The sequence below is a fragment of the Sinohyriopsis cumingii genome, chromosome 4, assembly GCF_028554795.1.
Source record: "Sinohyriopsis cumingii isolate HCF-2022 chromosome 4, ASM2855479v2, whole genome shotgun sequence".
NCBI classification, from domain to species: domain Eukaryota; kingdom Metazoa; phylum Mollusca; class Bivalvia; order Unionida; family Unionidae; genus Sinohyriopsis; species Sinohyriopsis cumingii.
Window position 1 is genome coordinate 71792304 of NC_142964.1, and position 20282 is coordinate 71812585.

Consider the following 20282-nt stretch of genomic DNA (forward strand, 5'->3'; position numbering starts at 1 on the left):
ATGATTCTGTCCGCGATTATCAATATTATTCTTATTATGCAGCGCAACCTGACCTACGATCGCGAATTGAACTTCAAGTCCAAGATACCAGTAAATACTTTCTGCCGTGTGAAGCGTTTATCGAAATCGAGGGAGAACTCGTGACAAATGCCGCCGATAATACACCATACGCAGATGACCATCGTGTTCGAGTTGGCTTCGTCAACAACGGTATCATGGCGTTATTTGAGAGCGCCAGATATCTTATTGACGGGCGAGAAATTGAATCAATAGAACGCGAGGTTGATGTTGCAACAACGATAATTGGGTTAGCGAGATATTCGGATGATTATACAAGATCGGCGGGCCCATCTATAATGTTCGCAAAGGACACCACTAATAACGCTGACCATCTTCAGTACATCAACGTGCTGGCGGAAAGAGATACCGCAACTGACCCACAGGCTGAAGCAGCCAATCCAGACCGCAGAGTAAGACCAGGCGCTAATTTCACTGTTATAAAAAGCACCAACAATGATTACAATCTAGGATTCGCAACACGAGTAGGGATGTTGCAAGGACCACGCCGAAAGTTTTCATGCGCGATTCCACTCCATCACATATTTGGATTCTGCAGAAATGTCAGAAAAGTTGTCTATGGGGCTAAGCATACAATCGCGCTGACGCGAAGGGGCGATGATAACAATGCAATATGGCATGCTGCTGGCGTCGCTGCCGGTAAAGTCACTTTAACTAAAATGGCATTGTGGATGCCGGTGCTGACTCCATCAGTTACCACGGAAGCACGATTGTTAGCATTTATGGAACAGGGAGGGAAATCGTTGTTGAGTTGGCTAGCGGTAACAACTGATGCTAAAGAGGATAACGTCGCCGATACGTTTACATGGCACCTGGCGTCAAAACAGGGTGTTTCAGCCCCGCGTCATATATTCATAGCGCTGCAGAATAGGGAACGATTGGGTAATCAAGAACGCAGCCATATGATATTTGATCAATTAGGAGTCAGGGATGTTTCGCTGAGAATAAACGGACAACAGGAACCATCCGAGGATATACAGCTTAATTACGACAACAACCATATCGCACGTGTGTATCATCGATTGCTGTCATATATGGGTCGTGATCAAAACGTCGACACTGGTTTGCAAATATCACAACTTGATTTTAAAAACCTGTATCCGATTTATTACTTTTCGTTGGAACATCTTGATTTAACGAGACAATCCGTCGTTGATATACACTTCAGAGCTCGTATAGCCCCGGGTGGTGTTAATTATAGAGCGGTTGCTGTCATTCTCAGCGATAAATCAATGCTGCTAGAAGGCGTTGGTGGACGAATGAGAATCGTTGATGCGCCAGTGGAAAACATGTAATTGAAAGCACAAAACGCGTTTACAATAAAATGTCGTATAGTGTCGTCAGTGTAGAGTTGACTGATGGTCAAGTCAAGAAATTACGATCAAAGTCGGCTAAACAATGCGGGACCACAATAACGCTGAAGCCGTCACAGATGGCAGGTGGTAATCATAAGATATCGTTGACGGCGCGTCAAATAAAACATTTCAATGATGCGATGAAGAATAAAAAGGGTGTTCAAATAGATTTTTCAGCCGCAGCAATTAAAAACATGGAAAAGACCGGTGGGATATTTCCACTGTTAGCTGAGATTCCAGCGTTGATTGCCGCGGCCGCACCAGCAGTGGCTAAGGCGGCGGCGTTAGGAGCCGTTGGTACCGCGGCGGGGATGGCATTGAAGAAGGCAACCGGGAAAGGCTACAAAAAAAACGACCCGTGGCCGGAAAGGGTCTAAGACTACCGGGAACCCCGTATTCATGGTACTCGGGAAAAGGTCTAAGACTACCGGGAACCGTTTATTGACTCGGGAGTCTATGACTCCAATGTCTAATTTTGATTTAATAGACGCCGCAAACACGCTAGCGATAAAATACTTCAGAGGTGTTTTTATGAGGGATCAATTACCGGCGGCACCAAGAAATATTGAAACCGGCATAATTAACCTCGATGGGTCCTCCGGAGCGGGAACTCATTGGGTTGCATACGCGATTGATCCGCGTGCGATCGTCTATTTTGATTCATACGGGTTAGCCCCGCCGAAAGAGTTCATGCGGTATGTCCGGGCGTGTTCAACCCGGGCGTGTTCGGCCCGGGTTTTTTATTCCACGCTGCCAACACAGCGATTAAGTGACCCACCGATATGTGGCCGCGAGGTATTAAACGTACTTGAGGCGATTTCATCATCGCGAAAACCACCTCATGTGGTTGTAAACGAATACACTAGTGGGAAATTTAGAGACAATTACATTAGATAATAATGATTGATATTTGGGGACGACCGGTTTCGGCGCTGAAAGAATCCACGGAAACGGCCGCCGCCGACATAAAAAAACTAATTGAGGATGAAATCGCTGATATGTTGAATCTAACAAGTGTTGACCCGGGCGAAATAGTTGTATTTCAAGACCGCCAGGGTAAATTGAAATCCGGTAATGTGTCACTGAATGACGTTTTAATACGACAGCGTGATGCCGCCGAGAACGCTATCGCGCTGTATACCAGCGACGGACGACTCAGACCAGGTAAACATATAGTGGAGATAGAGAGAATAATAGAATTAATCCGAGACGATACTATAAGGTTGAATGAATCCGTGATCGAACTTGACGCGCATGTGAAAAAATCTGTCACCGATATACAACTCACTACCGCTAGTTTTTTTGGAACCCCGACGGTAACCGAACCGAATCTTGCAACAATAAAAAATACTATTTTGGAGTTTACGACGCTGTCGGGCCAATTTACCTCGTTACGAAAAAATGTTAACAGGATCGATGACAACTTTGATAAATTCTTTGGTAAAAAAAATACCAAGCCGGATGAGATTACAATAACTATAAATGATATCACTGCGTATGGACAGGAAATAAAAACAATCAAAACTAATGTTGTAACGATCATAAATAATGTAGACGCGCATAGACAGAGAATAGAAACAATTAACACTAATGCTATAGCGAGCAAAAAAAGTATAGACGTGCATGAAGGGGAAATAGAAGTACTCAAAATTAATGTTATAGCGAACAAAAAAAGTATAGACACGCATATACAGGAAATAAATACACTCATTACTAGGGTTGCAGCGAACAAAAAAGATGTGGACGCGCATATACAGGAAATAGGAACGATTAAAACTGATGTTGAAGCGATTAAAGACGGACTACCGAGAGTAGCAGAGCAATTCGAAAAAATAAAAATCCCTCATGAGAACATCATCAACACAGTATACACAATTCGGCATGGATCATTCGATTGGACTCCTACACAGAATACAGTAAATATTACCGCAACTGTTAAGGGTATTTATCGATTGACACTGGTTTCAATGATGCAGTTTAATATATTATCGTCGAGTTCATCCGGGTTTAACAATACAATATCAACAATTATAGACAGGAACGCAACTGAACAGTTTACAATTTATGCCGTTGATAGAAATCTAGCCCGGGCAAACATTACATGGTATGTGGAATTTGCAGCGAATCTAAGTAATTAAAAACACTAGCGCTTTTAAAATAAAAATGACCACCAAGGAAATTGAATCAGAGGTATCACCGACGTCACATCAATATCGATTCGATACCGCAAAAGAATTTTCCGCGAACTTGAAAACGCTTTCCGAACAATACCGTGCAAAAATAAAAAAATACCGCAGAAAAATAACCGCCATCGACGCGGTCGTGTACTCGGTGTCGGGTATAGTGGCCGGTACCGGCGTCGTTTTATCCACGGTGACCACGATAGCCCCGATCGCTGTTCCAATCGCCGTCTCCGCAATGACAACAGTTGCTGGAGTTGCCAACGCAATCACTAGGAAGATATCATCGTGTTTTCAGAAAAAACTCAACGAGTATACAGTAAAACATCAAATAGTATCCGACGCATACTCGAAATTATCCGGGTTGATCTCGTTATCGATTGATAATTTGTTCATATCCGATGTTGAATTCTCCACGATGGTCCAGTTGTATAGCTCCGCGATGTCAAAAATCGAGGATTTTCAACTGGAAGCCGAAACCACCTGGTTGTTAAAATTAGACACTAAAAACAACGAATAATAATAATGTCGCTGAACCCCGAAGGGTCTCAATTACTTCAGCGGATCGCGGAGAATACCACTCCGGTACAAACAAATATGATATCGATAACATCAACGAAACCCGAATTCAGTGTAAACTTTCCATCACCGGTTCCAGTAAAGGAAATAGCGCTGGCAAAATTGCGAGTATATCACAGTTGGCCTAATATCCGAGCGGACGCATTTAACGGACAACAACCTAATAACTCGCTGATTTTTGCATGGAAAAATAAACCCGATGGGACCCCAGACTGGGAGGAGGTTACAATACCAACTGGGTCATACCAAATAGAGCAAATCAATAAAGAATTTCAACGCAGAATAAAATCGATCACAGGAAAGGAATCAAAAATCGCTATTACGGTTCATGAACCGACGTTATCGTCGACGATTGAAATAAGCACACCGGGGTATATGGTTGATATTTATAACAGTTCAATAAGAACCATACTATGATGGCCTGAGAATCCACCCGCGGACACCCCCCCATCAACTATCCTCAGACACGATAACGGAGATGGTGGTAGGCATATTGCTCCATACAACGTAAATATCGCATCAGTGATAGCGATCAATCTAGTGTGTGATGTTATCGAAGGGAGTTATCAGGTGGATACCAAGCAATCAAATCAAGCTCAACAGGGGTATATCCTTTATTCGTTTTCACCAACAGCCCCTCCGGGATTTTTGATCATTGAGAGTCCGATTAATCCGGTCTATATGCGATGCCATGATCGGTTTTTAACGAGAATTAATTTCAGACTTACCGATCAGTCAAATAACCTAATTGATCTGCAAGAGGAGGAGTTAGTGATCACTCTGTTTGTAAGATCATAGCAGCAGAGGGGGCGATGACATCGACGCGGTCGTCGATGTGCTTACCGGACGCTGACGACGCTGGGGATCGGCGCGCAGAAGGTGTTAATTAAACCAAATGACGACGCGACGATCCCCCAACGACGTCGTCGTTTTTTTTTTTACCAGGCGCTGACGACACCGGATCGTTGAGTGCAGAAAGTAATAATTAAGCAAAATAACGATTGGACAAAATGTCCGATTCGCCCCCTCTGCTGCTACTCACTGGATTTTTATACCCGGTAGTGCATCGACGTCTTGTATAATTTGACTTGTACGGGCTTATGCCACTACTTAAAGTAGTCATTTACAGAAACCGGTGCGGTAAACGACAACCATTTCCCTTTATTCAACACTGCCGTTGCTAACTCGGCTGGACGGCCCTATATTAAGACAGACTGTTATTAAAGTACTGAATCCACTCTAGCATTCACCAACCCCGCTAAAGATTATTGAACTTAGCTTGTTGCTGAGAAAGGACGATTAATATGATACGAAATATCTCATAACATTTACGGACGCTAAAAGACCTGATGCGGTCCTGGTGTGAAACTGACCAGAATTGCTACCAAAGCGGATTTGACTGAATTTACTAGCTGTGTTGTTGTTGACATCGACACAAGGAAACTGGTACTTTGTGAAGATTAAACTGAAAACTTTAAAGGTTTTCTTTGACATTGAATATATTGTTTTGTAATCCGAGGGGCCTGTTGCAACATACCTGGACTGGACGAAATTAACGAAATAGGGGAAATCAGAGACTCGTGTGTACCGGTTGTATTCACCAAAGACTATGTTGAAACAGAGATAAAACAATAGTTGGCTCTCACGATCGCATATTAACCAAAGAAGCAGTGGGGAAAAGAACATGACGTATTAGCCTTAGTAAAGGATATACATCTTTTCCTTGGTAATGAACATGGCTTTTAGACCTAAACGTCACATCTTAGAAATGCGCGAGGCCGGATCATACTTGATTATTATAACTGAAAAAAAAATGATGATGGAGTCAAATGGCGATGCTAATAAATGACCAGCAATATCTTTATAAAGATACTATATATCACGTATTGATAATATTGGTATGTGTTAACTACTAATTTTTCACATATACGTTATCGGCATCATTAGTAACCAGAGATGAAATTCTGTTTGAAGGACTCAACATTTATGGGGACGGGCATTTATCCGTATTCGGTGAGTTTTTTTTAAAAGTATATATATATATATATATATATATATATATATATATATATATATATATATATATATATATATATATATATATATATATATATATATATATATATATATATATATATATATATATATATATATATATATATATATATATATATATATATATATATATATATATATATATATATATATATATATATATATATATATATATACGTTTAAGTGATCGATTTTGAATGTGATGACGATGTTGCAGTATTTGGTGACGGGCTGATGGATCAGCTGACAGCGGATCCTCGCATTGACAGCAAATTTGTTCCACTTGTCAACTAATATTTCCTCATAGTGTTGTTACCAAGAACTCGCATACATTCAAATACGATCTAAGTGGGGGCAAGATAGAAATTGACCGTTGGGACCACTATGTGTCACTATCAATGCAAGGCCAGCTTGAAGTCATAATGTTAGCATATGAAAATCCCAGATAAAAAGAATTTCCACCAATGGGCCTAACATCGGATAGACATCGTTTCTGCGATGAAGCGAAATTCACATCCGAATACACCGCGGTTATATTCCCCAGCGATTATGTTGAACCAATATTGACTGAACAACAAAATGCGATATGAAAACACCAAGAGAACAGCGTATTTGTGAAATACAAACGCACGGGTGTAGTTTTAGATGCTCTTTGCGGAAACGACGTGGCAAACGCCGTTGTTCTATATGTGGTGAGAAAATCAACCACATTAACTAGTATAGGCACACAATCAGAATTTTTCATGCAGCGATATTATTAGCATAAGACAAAAGTAAATATGGAAACACGAGTTTGAATAATATATATTCGAGCAGATATATTATCTAAATGGTGAAAAAAATTAGTTCTAAGAACTGCATCACCACTTTGGTGATATATTGATATAACTCGTAAAATATATAATAAGGTCATTCTCCACAACCTTTTTGTTCTGTTTAGGGTCTCTCATCGACAGTCTTAGGCTTTTGAGATGGTTTACCAAGTACAGATGCATTCCATGACTGAGTGTCCAGTGGTGGAACCCGTCTCTCTGTCGATCGCCGTCTCATAATATTTATATACATTTTTTTATCAAATGAATTAATGTACTGAAATATATCTTGACTACTGAATTGATTGGTGAGTAATTATTGTCGTTGTAAAATATACTGGAGGAAGAACGGAACTTTCTCAAAAAAGTGATGGCGGCGGATCAAATTTGGCTGTGATTTGTCTAATTTTCTGTCCGTGAGATGGGGTATTCAGATGGTTGAGAGAGGGATATCTGACAACTGTTGGTACAATATCAACTAATGCGTGTTTGCTTGCATTGCTTGTAGTAAAGTATCTGAATCTAATCCAACATTCAACTGATTCCAATTAACTGACTTTGGGTTACATTTATTCAACGGTGCACTAAGAATATTCTCCTCTGGCAGTTGCCGTGGCTAATATTCGTCATAAGGAAATGGAACTATAATAATCTGAAACTTATATTCCTCATCCCCGTCTCTCCCCACTGAAATATGGGACTCATAATTATATCTTCACAGACGTGCTGTTTTAAAAATAAATTTTATAACACGTGGACGTTGAGAGGATATGTACCCCAAAACATACAACATGCACTTCTATGCTATTACGGAAAAGGTCCATTTTCTTGTTTATAATACTTTTGAAAATTTGAGACTTTTATCAGCGGTGGAGGCTGTTGAGTGGGTGAAATGTCTTTTAATTTTAAAAGCTGAGCCTCTTGGAGTAACAGTGAACTAAAAAAAAAAACAATTTGTTATTTGAGAAAATCATAAAGGGTTCCTTAATTAATACAAAAAATGCACAGTGTAATGGCATATTAATGACGTAACCTTTTACTGGTATCGCCCGATCTATCTAAAGACGGCGAAAACAGAAAGTAGAAGCTTACAGTTTTGATACTGAGTTTACATAGCAGTGAATCATTGTCACAGACTATTAAATGATTGTAGCTATAGAAATATATATTTGATCCCGTTTTCTCACGTTTACGACACATAACCTTGTTACTTTTCTTTCTTGCCCCCTGTCTACTTCAACTGGCCAATTACGTCCTTTTATCGTGCAATAACGGTATGGCAGTAAGTCTTCCATTTTATTAAACTACTTTATATTTATGTTTATATTTCTTAATTATAATAAACAAGACTTAGTTCTAGCTAATCTTAAATATTAGGTCAATGCAAAAGTTTTGTAAACTATATTAATATTGCAGTAATTAAAATTATTGAATTAATGTATTAACACGTTTCGTTATAATGAAAATTTCATCCGACTCGTGTATGGATACGACAGAAATAAAATAAAAATTGAAAACTCATGGAATCACTGACGTCGTGTAACTTTATTATAAAATTCAGATCGTGTAGAGATTAGAGATACGAAGCTAATTCAGAACATTTTGTATTCAGCTACGACAAACAAACAAAAAATAAAGAGCAAAACATATTAGCATATAGCACGCTAGCACAAAATAATAAATTTTGAATATTTTTTTTAATTAAGAACATAAGTAATGGAATACAATTACTGAATTCAATAGTTTAAACGAAATGATATAAATATTTCATGAGTTTAACATGGAAGTAACAATGTCAGTTTGAAGATTGCTTTGAAGAATAAAAAATAGGAGTTGCCAAATTTGAAACAAATATGAAATCATTCACATTTGGAAAGAATTGAAGAAATATTACACATTATTGAAATGGGCGTCTGTTGTTGATAGCTTTATGTTGGTTTGTTGATAACACCGAAATACAATATATAAGCAAAACATATTCTCTGGAAGACGTCATATCGTTTAAATAACCAATGCAGGAGACGGTATATGGTCACTAATGGTGTACTGTGCAGATCAAGACAAAGAACAATATTGAAGTCATCGTCACTACAGTAATGGTGATGAAAAAATACAGCTACTACCATAACAATGAATGACAGGTGGAAACAAATTAAACGGAATAAAATATAATTATAGAAGTAAAATTGATAGAATGGCTAATTGAACTATCTACATATGCATCATATAAGAATCCAAAAATGCATGTCCTTACAAAAGAGTTTATGTTAGCAATATGGATGGCCAGTGTCAGGCAGACATAAATGATATACAATAATATGAAAAATACAAAAATGCAAAAGATTAGTGACAGTGATATATCGTCTTAGAATATTCTTGGGCTGAGAAATAGAAAACTTAAAAGACTGAGCTATTATTTTTTTAATTGCAGAATGTTTGCAACTCATTTGAAGACACTGTGGCGAAAATTTAACGTAATATATCCTTCACTAATTAATACATTCATAGTATATTTTAAAGGAAAATATATCTTAATAAGATTCAGGAATTCTTCTAGACGTTTTATTTACGCCTGTTTTTAAAAAATACAACTAACAAGGCAACTCATCCTTAAACAAGCAAACAAACACATATACAAATGAGTTCAGCTAGAAAAGATCCATTATGTCCAAATTTGTCCGCTATCAGCTTAATACATTACCCACAATAAGGGGTAAAGCTAGTGCACTTTGTAGCTAACTGAAACAAGTAATTAACACTTGCTATTAAGTACTTTTTAATTTTGTCAACGAACGAATGATCTTTTCCTCCTGATGTGGTCACTGCCTTGTTTGTTTTCTTAAGCAATCTATTAAACTTTTTGCAATTTTTGCTATTGACAGAGCAGTAACTGATATTCTTGCGCATATTACAGTGGATACACCAACAATTCTTTCAGTTTTTTTTTTAATAGATTATTGTAATAATTTCTGCAAAAAAGTCTTTCTTTTAAATGTCCAACTATATGCGATCTTTATTCTCAAAACTTTCAAATTATTATTGCAATTCTATTTTTCTTTGTCTGAATCTATTTCTGTGCTGATGGGATTTCTTTCTTAGCTCTTGAATCTGTTTTATGAATTTCGATATGAGACATGTCCTATTTTAAAATGTACTCCTATTTTAAAATGTGCAACTTACACAGCATTTACAAAATACTTGAGTGTTCTTTCATCTCGTACAGTGAATAGACGTGCAATTGCTGGCAAAGCCTCAGGATTATAACCTTTAGTTAATTATCTAGAACCTTTTATTCTCTGTTAATCAAATGGTTTGTGTGTAATCTTTATATCTCAATACCTCTGGAACTTACCTCTGGAACTTGTATTGGCTGCCTTTGCAACGCAGCTTGTTCAAGCGGACTGAGAGGTTCTGTCTGATCAATGGATTGCACTCATTTATAGACTTGCTTTGTCGAATCTAATGTAGGCAACAACCACATTCATGTTTCCCCTGATGCTTTGTTGCATGACACCAATGTTTCTATGTTGCTGTGGTCAATGACATTTGAATTGCTTTACCAGGAGTTTTTCATAATAAATACGCTTTTCTATTATGTTTCCTTCCTATAAAAAGTTTAATTCACTCATTCTAGTGATCATTTTTATGCCCCCCCCCCCTTGAACAAAACGAGACTCTGGCGCGAAACAATATCACCATTATTTGAAGCAACCTCTTCAAAACGCCCTTGGCTATGCCATAAAAAGTATTACAAGTTTTACAGTTTCATCATTTTGTATTCAAACTTTTGCATCTATCAGATCATAATGCAAAGGACGCTCAGTTGAATTATCAAAATCGTCACCACCACCCACAGTCATGTTTCTTTATTTTTTCTTCTAAATTGTGGCATTCTTGTTTCTTGTACTCTTTGTCGCCTTCATTAGAGTGACCTCTGTTTTTATTTCTCCATTTTTAACTTGTTATTTTCTGAATTTAGTTTCAACATGTTTAAAATGCTTTTTCCTATGTAAAATTAAAATCTCTCCCCCGCTGCCTTGCATTTGGAACATTCCGTTGTATCAATCTCTTTTATTTACCCAGTTCAATCTCAAATTAATTTTCTTTTACTTAAAGTCACATTGAAAAGTGACTTAAATCTTACATTGTTGCCAAGTGAAATAATGTTAAGCAACTTTCAAAACGCTGAAAGAAAATTAATAGAAAATAAGCAAGACAAAATTAAAAATTACAAGTGATTTACAATTAAAAAAAATATCTGAAAGAATTCGCCTCTCAAACAGCAAAATATCCAGGCTGTGTTTAGCCTGGTAGATGTCTTGAAAAACGTTCACAAGAATTTTCAAATGAGAAAGAAAAAACTATAGGACTATAGTAAAGATAATAACAGCAATATATAATATAGTAGTAGCAGTAGTAATAATAATACTAATAATAATAAGTGTAGTAGTAGGAGTAGTAGTAGTAGTAGTAGTATGTAATGTGTGATCCAGGGATTAGTAATTTCCTCTTTGCTTGGTATATAGGTAGGTAGACAGAAGTGATATAGATAACCGTCAAAGCCAAGAAAATTCTATCGTGATTAAATATAACCCTGTATGACAAACCCCGTAGAACTTACATATATATAGGAAAAGGCCAAGTATAAATTTGTGCTTTGTAACAGATGTTTACATCCATAAATTTGTATCATCTCGATATTGTCAAATTGTGTTAATTAAAAACAGGTTGGACAATAATTCCAAACATAAAACGATTATTGAATAGAGACAAAAGCGTCTAATTAAGTAAATTCTTCAGCGTGAATGGGAATACTGTACATAATTTCAATTTGTCATTATTGATTTCATGTGTCAAATTTGCGTATAAGCGGCAAGGAGAATGAAGATTATGTATTCAAGTTATTATTAGCAAAGATATTAAATAAATCCAATGAAACGACTGAATTAGTCACCGTTTTCTCTAGATATATTTCTTGGAGGAGGTTTATATTGTATGAATAGTTCGAATATTCAAGATTGCTTTAAGAAATAACAAAGTAAGTAAAACAAATTCTCAAAATTCATTGCTAAAAGGTTTCAGCCAAGTTGCCGGATATATCCATCAGAGAAGAGTTATTATATGATAATGGGTGAGCGCATGCTGCAAACTTTGCGACTTACGAAATCACTAAAGGAAATTCAGCAGTGGAGTTGATGATGATTAATTTTGTTTTTGTATTCTGGAACTTATAAGTCAAGGAAAATAATTGAGTGATTCCAAGAATCTGAATAGGCTGAGAATCGCCTTATGAGAATACATTGAATCCTTACTTCATATACTAACGTGATTATTTTGTCAACAATTTCTGAGTTCATGATAACAGTATTTGTGTGTGTGTGTGAGTGTGTGTGTGTGTGTGTGTGTGTGTGCTTGCGCGTGTGTGTGTGAGCATAGCGCCTGGTAAATTATTTGGTTTTAGACGTGTCGCTTTTTATTAATATATTTAAAAAAAACAACATAATACGGAATCGGGTACACAAAATTGTAACTTACTGTATTCTGCTGTAAATATTAGACCGCTCCGGTGGCCTAGTGGTTAGAGCGTCCGCTTCGGATGCGGGAGGTCGTGGATTCGATCCCCGGCCGAGTCATATAAAAGACTTACAAAAATGGTACTAACAGCTGCCTCGCTTGACGCTCAGCATTAAGAGGTTAGTGTTAGGACTGGTTGGCCTGGTGTCAGGATAATGTGATTGGGTGGGACATCATGCTACAAGTCTGCGGCATGATGCCCTAGTGTTAGACATCACTGTAAACTGTCACACTGCAGACATCGTAGCGATATGACTAAACAATTGTTAAAGCTACGTTAAAAATCCAAATCACACACACACACACACACACGAGCGCGCGCGCGCTCGCTATAAATATGATATGTGTCATGTTGCCATATACAGCATTGACAATGTTGTATGTTTTGATCTCTTCACAAAACATCTATGGTTTTACACGCTTGGTCGGCCGATTTACTGCTGCACGTGCACTGTGATGGTAGTAGAACTCACTACCTCTTGTTTTCCGTCTGTTGTTCCGAAACGTACCAGCATATAGGGTTCTAATTTTCCAGTATAGTCTCCTCGAATTTGTGTGTTGTGAGAATGTCGTCTCATTTAAAATAGCAATTGTTTAGTTGCTGACATGTGTAATACTTGTATAAATCGCCTCTTTTCTTTCAAATCAGATGTGCTCAATAGCTGTGTAGTTTCTAGCGTTAGATGATTCGGAATTACTTCATAATTTCCATTAGGTCTGATATTTTTCACATAATACAATTCTACCAAATGTAATGGACTATTCGTATATGTATCTGAATTGACGAAATGGGTTGAATTATGTATATTAGATATAGCAAACGATAAGAATAGTTTTTTAAGATTTTATTAGAATTTAGTGAGAGTTCTTGCTGTAAATAGATTCATGTATGAACTTATCTATCAAGTAATTCCACTGAGTCATTCTTAACGTAGAACAGTCTTCATGTTTAATTATGTTGTGTGAACACTTACACCCTGCATTGTGGCGTATATATCATGTATTATGTGTGGGGTTCAGTTGTGTTTATTTCCAGTTGATTTCCAGTTATATTAGTTGAACCCCACCCCAAGTATTGTTAGCTCAACTTAGCATCAGGCGTGTCAGCTTAACATGCTCCGGACTTTGCGAGAAAATGAGATTCGACGGATTATTCGGCAGACTGGAAGAAATGCCATGATCTGCTCTAGTAACTGAACCTCCGTTATGTAAATAGCGAGGTTTCATAAATTCATACATGTTTCCTGAATAGTAAAGGTTCAGAAATTCTTATCTATTTTATGACAGAAATTTTTTATAAATTCACGAATCTTATGTGAATATCATATCTTCATAATTTCATGTCGACATCATAATCACAATTGCTTATCCTAAGTACAGTTTCATATCTGTTATAGTGAATAAACAGCTTTGTATATATTATGCTAACAAATTAATAGTATAATCCGTGATGGTTATGTGAACTATATTACTTGTATTCTTGAATAGACAATATGTAACAAATCCGTATCAAAAGCGCACAAACTCACCAAACACGCGTGGAAATGCCCCAGTACTTTATTTTAAATTCAGCTCGTCAATCGAGTAGCAGCATTTCGTGAACTTTTTATTAGTGGCGCGCCAAAGAGCTGATGCTAAGTATCTGATGTAGTAGTTCCAGCTATTACCTCTGACTAGCTCATCGCGAAAAGAGCCTGACCTTCCGAGATGCAATGTGGAGGAACACCAGGGTTGGAGCACGCCATAGCACTAGTCAACCAAGCCCCAACAATGGATTAAATAGTACCCACTGCCTTAGGGCTAAACCCAGGAGAGTCAAAGAATAAGACGGCTCACCCTGACAGGAGTCAACTTATATAAGCGGCCGGTCAACACGTTATATATCTTTCAACAACTCGTGCTACCAAGAGGCTCCAGACGTATCGGGATCTGTCCTCTGGACTGAGCTTGCGAGGCAGAGGGGGAGGGTACTCAGAAATTGGACAAGTTTGAGTAAGGGTAGAACACGGTAGGCAGCAGTTTACTAGTCATAATCCAGCTCAGTTGGTTTAGAGCAGGCGCACAACGGGCTGTCTCCGTCCGTGTAATGGGTCATTGCATCATATTTGTCAGTTATTGTCCGTCAGAAAAAGCAGGGCAGCCCTCTGTCAGTAAAGCACTGACCCGCTTCTGTCTACCTGCCCTATCGGGTCATTGTCATTAGAGGTTCTTTCCGACATACAGACGGCACGAGTGTATCCAGCACAACAAACGAAAGCAAACCTTTTGGGTTTGAAAGCTATAACTTCGTGACTCCGTGTCCTCGAATGAGGCACGAACTGCGAGCGACAGTGGGTGTCGCAAAACAGCACCAATCATCCGCGAGCTGCACATCCAGATAAGATCACTAGAGGAAACATGTTTAGCTAACATGGGCTCAATAAGTTAGGCCAAATACACGGTCTACTAGCACGGAAAGAGCTTTAACAAGCACAGTAAACATGGCATGGGCTTTACAGCATGCAACACATTGATGTAGAACTTCGAGTCACCGGTAGCAAACTCTGAGACGACCATTCCATTCAGGATGTCATACGCTGTAGGCATCGTGACAGTCATAAACGCCTATGCAGCACTTTTTACGCGTCCCCGAATACAAAAATGTCCCTTCTTTGGCATTTTCATGATATGCTTGTGCGCGTACCACAGGGTGATAAGTTATTCCTCCTCGACGTCATCAATACAAGAATCGGTTCAAACAATATATTGTGAGCATTGTGTGTCTGACGCCACGGTGTTGGTATGATTAACCACAATGGCCAAACATTAATCGAACTGTGCTCTCAGAAACTGCATTGTCTCACCAATATTTTCTAAACGCATACACCGACAAATAGGTGTCCTGGGGCCACACAAAGTCCTAACATGGGCATCAGCTCGACCTGATTATTATCAGGGGACGCGACCTAGCCAGTGTACTACACACACACAAGTAGCACAAAACAGAGTGACATCGACCACTCACTTGTCAGCAGCAGAGTCAGAGTGCAGACCTGAAAGTTGTATAAATCCAAACATAAAGGCTTCAACGCCTTAATACACAAGCATGAAAGACAACGTGAAATATCCGCAGCTCTCCGAGCTCATTCAGCGGGTATATGGATATGTTAGTTTGATAACTACTAGCAGGTTTGTTACATAACTCATCCCAAATCGACTCGGGGTAACCAGTAACAGTAACTTTGATGCAACGCGCTTTCGGTTTCATCACAACTAGGTACGATATGGCATAATAAAATATATTATCATTATAGGAGAAAATGACACAGTGTTAAAATATAGTGAGAGCAGAGACAAAATGATCTCTTTTATTTTTGCAACTCAGCTCTTTGACTTGGATTTCACTCAAGCATCAAGCATTAATCTTCTCAGTTTAATATGTATGTCAGATATTTTCTTTGCATCATTAAAATTTGGGGGTCCTGATTCATTTCAAATTTAATCACGAAATGTTTCAAAACGGTCTTTCAGATTCTAGCCGGGTTGGCCATCTATATGTCTCACTTTCTGTGTCCAATTTCACTGCAAAAAATAACCGTTTGTTTCAGTTTCCTCTTTTCTAAAATGAATGCAAAACAAATTACATAGTTTAAGGTATATTAATGATGTAAAATCTCCTTCAAAATGTTTGAATATATATTCGACAATATTCGAAAAGAGCTCTTGGAGTATGTACATTAAATAACTTAATGAATATCGATAACATTTGAGGCGTAACGTAAATTACAGTCACTGATAAGACAACATTTTTGCACAGTTCGTCATTTTCGCAACTATACCTAAGACGTTCATGCTTTCATCCAATACCGACGTAGTTTGAATAAATTAAGTCTACTGGAATTCATCAGGCACATTATATCCCTTCGGACTTGTGAAAGGACATTTAGGATTATTTGGGATTTAATTAACAATGCTGGAAGTTCCTCTTGAATTTTTACTTTTAACTTCGAGAAATATATTATTTGTCGATTTTACACAACTTGTTTGTTTCGATTATTTATATTGCATAATTAAATACCGTAGAGACATAACACAATAATTTTTTAACATGACGTTGGTGTTTGGACTTCCAAAAATATCAAAATGAACAAAGTTGTTGTCTACTCAACAACAGAAGTTTGCATTCTATTGAAATCAGACCACTTTGAGAGCCTGGTGGTAGTCGTTCTGACCAAACTTTGCCACTGTCGATTTTAATTAGCCAATAAAACAAAATCTACTGGTTCAAAGTCAAAACAATCTGGCGCACAAAGGATCGCCAAATCTCATGCCGAAGTGTTAATGTTTATTCAAAACCAAACAAAGGACGAATTAAATAACGTGATAGACTGTCTAAAGGATCTGGCGCTTCTATCAAGCTCTTCAATCCATTTTCGAAGTCTAGACAGTGTGTACATTAAAGATCCCCTGATGTCATGGAAACCTCCCAAAAGTCTTGTGCTGCCACCAATTCCATAAATATGTCTGAAAACAAAATAAAATGTCACTGACGAAGGTTAAGGCTTTTACTAATGATATAAGTATTCACCTTACAATGCATAATCCAATAACTGTCTGCCTTCACGATAGCTTTCTATAAAACCCACACAGTTAATATCAACAGTTAAATGCAAGGGTTAATGGAAAACCTCTGAATATTTTGTTAGAACTTTTTTGTTTCTTTTAACCTGTCAAAATATTTAACACCGGTTGATATAAGAAATAATATACAGTAAAATGATCTGCAAACATGCGTATTGCACGCTGGATATATATATATATATATATATATATATATATATATATATATATATATATATATATATATATATATATATATATATATATATATATATATATATATATATATATATGCTCGTAACATAATTCAGGAAAATGGTAGTAACTTTAAAAATGATCTTCTCCTGAACGAAAAGCATACTGCAAAATACTGCAAAATCCGGGAGCTCTTTGGGTATTCTTTAGCCAATATCGAGGCCGACTTTGATAAATTTTATGGATGCATTCCTCTGCTATATCCTACATTTTAGGTGGTTTCCTTATTTTACAGATGTTAAAGAATCCGGGGAAGATGGTCCACATTCTGGAAGACAGTTGACTGCGATGGTTTACGGAAAATGACTGCTACGAAGGAGTCAGCTGATAAAGATGCTCAATAAACAGTGGAATAGGTTTCTATTCTAATGGGCATTAATTCAACAACTATTTGTATTATACAGAGAAAAATTTGAAACTCAAAATGAGTCTCTCATTTAGCTGATGGCTGATCAATAAGCAGACTCTGGTTGAAAATCGCCAAACAACTACAAAATATGAAAAGAGAAACTAGAAACGCTTGAATGAAATTGTCACAGTGATGAAATATAGGTTTACTTCGCTTGAATCCGACTCAAGAGAAAATAATATAGTTAGGATATTATAACACGATACCACCAATCGCTCGACGTTTTCCAGTCAAAAGGTTATGTTGTCCATGCACCGGTGTTTTATTCGGCTAGTGTCACTGGAAATAGTTGTGCCTCCAAACGTGTAGCCAAACTTGTGGAACACTGCCAGACCACCCGTCTACGCACCTGTACCCGAGGTGTCCATCTACTCCATGACAACTCACCGGCGCAAATCTCAGACTTACTGATGGAGTACAGAAACCAAACTTTGCCACTTCCTCCATACAAAATAGATCTAACTCCACATGATGTTTGGCTGAATCCCGCTATGAACGATTCGCTGAGGGCAGACAAATTGAAAGTCGACATGGAACTGGAAGTATAGTTTCACAATTATAAACAACATACGAAATAGTAAGTCTAGAATGTATTTTAATAATTGGATAATCAGACCGAAAAAGGGTAGAGGTTCATGGTGAGTACTTTTAGGGAATACATTGATGCTTTGTTCACTGATAAGAACTTCCTTGCACAGCGCACCAATGTTCATAACATGTTAAATACTCCTTGTAGCCGACAAGAAAACTTTTCAAGAAATACGTATAAGGCCGCTAGAGAAGTGTCCATCATCTTCAATAACGACGATTAAGAAGAGGCAAATTAATATGAACACTAGATTATATGTTATATTTGATCGTGTGTTCATATACGGAACAATCACATTTTGCTAAATGCGTCTTTCTTCAAGCACTCCAACGATAAGTATGATCCTAGCCATCTTATTGGACAGTTACCAGCACTGTTTGTTCCCGTGACGATTTTACTAGACACCATACACTATAGCTTCATTTGTTATACAGGGAAGTCTGTTCTGAATTTCGTAACTAACTTCCTTACTAGTGATTGCTTTTCAACATACTTATAAATTAATTCACCTACATCTCAAGGGCTAAATCAGGGATCGAAATTATTCAGGGCCGACTCAGCCTGTCTGATAATCAAATTTGACAGATGATCGTTCAAAAAATTTAGGCTATTCAATGTCCGTATTTAAAAAGCTTCTAAAGGATAATGCTGGTGGTATCACAAAATTTCAATGATTCCTAAATTGCCTATAAACATGGTTTGACATGCTTGCAAAGACCCTGTCAATAAAAGGGACAATGTCCTTACAAATTTCAACAGCTGAAAATCCTAATAAAGACCTTTGAAATGAAGCCAAGCCTGGTCATAGCGATAAGTAGAGCAAGACAACAACCCGTTTATGTTATGTCTCCACTTTGAACTCTCGCTCTGCCGTTGAATCACCATGGGCCGTGCTATGCAAAACTGTTGACAGAACCAGAAAAATGTGTATCAAACACTTTAAAATTACATATCTCGAACTGGTAACGACCATACCAGAAACATGAAAAACATTAGCCGAACATTCTATAAAAAAACTAATCTGAAAAATTAAGCAGTGCCTAAATTCTGGAGAAAAAAAACTCCTATCAATTTCAAATCTGCTAACGTAAAAGATCACATTCAGCCCGTCACTCTTCATAGAGACCATAACATATCCACTATTAACATCTGAAACACTTACCTGATCCAGCTGTCAATGCCCTACTAAACATATACAATACAATATTGTGAAATGGGGGATTCCAATCATTTTGGATAGAAGCAACAGAGATGCCAGTTCCTAACCATGGAAAGAACCACAACGATGAGTGCAACTATCGTCCTATGTCACCAACAAGCCATATTTGCACAACCAAATATAGAATTTAAGTCACATACTCCAATGGAGTCTTGAAATCAAACAAACTATTGTCAGACATTCCGTGTGAAATCAGACACCAAAGAAGCACAATCAATCATTTTAACAGATCTGCGGAATTTATTAAAGAAGATTTCGTAAAGAAATAAAATAATTTTGCAGAACGTTTTTGACACCAGATGAAAGTAAGGCTTAATGAATAACATATTCAACCTAGGTCTAAGGGTCTTCCTAAGAATATTTATCTACAATGTCCTATCGAGTATTTACAATTCAACATCGAGAAAAATTATAAATTCTAAGGAAATAAGAGTACAACAATGCAGTCAAGTTTGGAACGGTCAAAACTGAAGTGCGTGCTGTCACTTTTGAAATGTAGAAATCAGGAAAAAGTACAATTTGAATTTCTTTGATACATTCGACCGTTCAGCCGGAAATTTCTATCAGACAAAAGGATG